This window comes from Triticum dicoccoides, chromosome 6A (genome assembly GCF_002162155.2).
Source record: "Triticum dicoccoides isolate Atlit2015 ecotype Zavitan chromosome 6A, WEW_v2.0, whole genome shotgun sequence".
Classification (NCBI taxonomy): Eukaryota; Viridiplantae; Streptophyta; class Magnoliopsida; order Poales; family Poaceae; genus Triticum; species Triticum dicoccoides.
In genome coordinates this window covers 581,702,854-581,706,637 of record NC_041390.1, presented here as the reverse complement: position 1 = coordinate 581,706,637, position 3,784 = coordinate 581,702,854, and positions in this window count along the sequence as shown.

Genomic DNA, 3,784 nt, shown 5'->3' with positions numbered 1-3,784 from the left:
GTCGACATTCGCCCGCAGGAAAGCAACGAGCGCGCTTTCCTATTTGGGGTCAAGAGTGGTGCTGATGGTGAAGGTACCACCAGTGCTGTCCTCCTTGGCGGACACCTTCTTGGTCTCAGGTGGAGCTCCCATTGCCTTATTACGCTTGCCGGTGGAGCTCGATGGTGCGTCCTCGACGGTAGCGCAGCACTCCGAAGAGGTGCGCTTGCCGGAGTGGGCATTAGAGCTCTTGCCGGACTTGGTCTTCTTCTTCCCCCCGGGAGCTTCAGCGGCAAGTGTCCTGCGTTCTGCTGCGGCTGCTGCTTCCCGGTAGATCTTGTTGGCACAGATAAGAGCATCCTTCTTGTCACCAGGGACAGAGATGACACTTATCGGGCCTGGCATTTTCAGTACGTTGTACGCATAGTGAGAGGCTGCCATGAACTTGGCGAGTGCCGGACGGCCAAGGATTCCATTGTAAGGTAATGGAAAGTCGGCAACGTCAAACGTGACCCTCTCAGTCCTGAAGTTCAGCTCGCTGCCAAATGTTACCGGCAACGTGATCTTTCCCTTCGGCTTGCTCCTTCCCAGGTTAATTCCTTGAAATGTACCGGTCTCTTCGAGCTCGCTGTCAGGGATCTAGAGTTTCTGGAGCACCGCGGAGGAGATCAGGTTCAAGCCGGCCCCGCCGTCAACTAGCATCTTAGTGACCTTGAGGTTGCGGATTGTTGGTGAAACCAGCATCGGCAAGCACCCAACCGCAGTTATGCAATCAGGGTGGTCCTCAATGTCAAAGATGATAGGCGTGTCGGACCATTTCAGAGGCTTGCGTGACTCGACGGGTGGTTCTGCTGCATTAACTTCCCGCACCCACTGCTTGAGCTGGCGGTGCGAGGCATGCAGAGAGGCACCACCGTCAACGCACAGGACCTCTGTGGCTTTCTGGAACTCCTGCTCATTAGTCTCCTCATCATCCATGTCTTCATCGTCGTCGTCATCTTCATCCTTGTCGCAGCCGCGAGGAGGTCTGTCTCCTTGCCGCTGCTTGGCCTTGCCGCGGCGTCCTCCTCGGCCGGGACGTTTCTTGCCGGATCCACCAGCTCCTTCCTGGGCCTTCTCCTTGTCGCGCCGCTCGTATTCAGCTTTTTGTTGCTCAACAAGCTGTTCGACTTTCTTATAGTTCTGGAGATCATGGCCCTTGGTGCGGTGGATCTTGCAATACTGCTTGTTGGTGCCGTCCTGCTTGTCGGCGACCGCCACCTCCGCGGCAACCTCCTTGCCGGAGTCACCAGCTTTGGCTTCCTTGGCGCCGCCACCGTTGCCGGACTGCTCAACAACTAGCACTTATTTGCCTTTCCTCCTTCTGTTGTTCTGCCGCCGGTTTTTCCTTGTCGGGGTAGCATCTTCACTGTCAGATCCTCCCGCTCCTATTATTTCTCTGGGGAGTCTCCTCCCTTCCTCAGCACGTGCACACTTGTCGGCCAGTGCATATAACTCACTGACGTCCCTGATCTTGCACATCGCCATTTCCTCCCGCATCCTGCGGTTTCGCACGTTCTGATGGAACGCGCTGATCACCGCGGCAGGGTGGACGTCTGGGATGTTGTGCTGCACACTACTGAATCTCTGAATGTACTTGCGCAGGGGCTCTCCTTCCTTCTGGGCGAGTAGATGAAGATCACTCTCCTGGCCATGAGGCTTGTGTCCGCCTGTGAAGGCGCTGACAAACTGATGGCACAGATCAGCCCAAGAGGATATGGAGTTGTCCGGCAAGTGCATGAGCCAGGATCTGACGTTGGGCTTGAGCACCAGCGGGAAGTAGTTGGCAAGGATCTCGTCATCTCGTCCCCCGGCAGCCTGCACCGCAATGGTGTAGATGCTGAGGAACTCCGACGGATGCGTCTTGCCGTCGTACTTCTCCGGTACGTCTGGCTTGAAGTTCTTTGTGCTGGGTCACTGGACTTGCCGCAGCTCACGAGTGAACGCAGGGCAACCTACCGCGTACGGCAGATCGCATGGTTCCCCTGGCGCATGCATGTCAACAGAGGGCCCAGCGCGCTTGTCGGATTGACGTCGCGCTTCTCTTTGGCGCTCGATGCGGGTTCGAGCATCTTCTTATTGTCGATCATGAAGAACTTGGCACTGATCGCGACGAGCTCGTGGATCCGACGATGCAGTGGAGTCGCTGTCGAGGTGGATCCGGCGAGTCGGCGATCTTGGCCTTCGGGGCGGTGATTGCATGGTAGTTGCACCTTCACCTGTTTCGTTGCCACCGGCTCGCGTCCGGCAACCCTGCCGCGACGGCGACACGCTCGGCCGCCGTGGAGGGTCGCCGTTGGCGTAGCCGATGAGACTCTGAATGGTGGCCCTCCATTCGTCGATCTTGTCCGACGTCGGAGGGTAATCTAGGACAAGTTGATCTCGTGCCAAAGCTTCTGCTGGAGTGGTGGGTGGCAGTGGCGGGCGGCACGAGGAGCGGGACGTGCTCGAACTTCTAACTATGTTAGAAGGAGCAGTATCCCGTCCAGGCGACCGTGCCCCGCTCGTGCCAGCACGCTGGCGTGCATGCTGGTCTTGAGCACCCCGAGATCCACTAGCTTGGTCTTGGCCTATCATGCGTATGGCACTGCAAGTGCCATGACGCTGTTGGTCTTGCGCCTCTTGAGAGTGGCGCGGGACATGTACAGTCGCCGAGGTTTGTGCAGCCTTGTCCTTGGACCTGGCAGCATCATGAGCTTCCTCGTCGACGTCCATTCTTCCGCCGGCGTCCATTCCACCACCCGTTTGCTCCAACGGTGGCGGAAGCGACGTGGACGGAGCGGCTGCCGCCGAAGTCTTCTTCTTCGGTGGCATGTTGATGAAGGGAATGAAGATCTAGCTCGTGTGAACGCCGGATCAGGTTCACGCAATATCGACGCCCCCTACCTGGCGCGCCAAAGATGTCGGGGAAACTAATCCACGAACACCTATGGGGCCGGCGGACCTGGCCCCTTTCGGTTCGGCGGGGGGCGGAGGTCGCACGAAGAGCGGATCGAGGCGAAGCACACGAGCAGTTTTACCCAGCTTTTGAGCTCTCCGGAGAGATAACACTCCTACTGCTGCTTGTCTGGTTGTATTATCTTGTGTTCTTGCTCTAGAGAGAGCATAGTGTTTTCTGGGCTACGAATGAATCGAAGCGAACTGTCCGAACCCCCTCTACGTTGTGCATGGGCCTCCTTTTATACGCTAAAGGGGTCACCGACAGGTGGCAACGCAGAGGAGGGTATAAACGTAAAAAGTGAGGTGGTTGGTACAGTTGCTTGTACAGTGCACCCTACCTAACCCTGACGGCAGGGGACAAAGGCATTAAAGGCCCGTCTGAGTCGCCCAAACAGTGCAGAAAAGGACCGTTAGGGGCGCCACCGTTCGCCACGATGGCGATCTTGTCAGCTTCGCATGCCACTGTGCACCGCTGGCTGCACAGCCTCCCGCCATGCGCGCCTGGAGAGGCCCCCAGAGCGACACGTTGGTGGATGCGCTGGAGCGCGGGCACAGAGTGGCCGCCTGCCGCGGCAAGCGCCTTGCCGCTGTTGTTATCTTGTCGGGTCCGGAAGATTGTCGCTCTCCGGGCCTCGAGGTACCTTGGTTAGTCTTCCCGGCAAGCTCCTCTTGCTGGGGCCTTGTTGCCTTGCCGGAGCGCGTGGCGCGTCGCGGCAAGTTCCTTGGAGTGCCTCGGTTGGCCTTGCCGGCAAGCTCCTCTTGCCGGGGCCTTGTCTCCTGAGTTTAAATACTTTGTTCTTGAATGGCTCCAAGGGAACCATGGAGG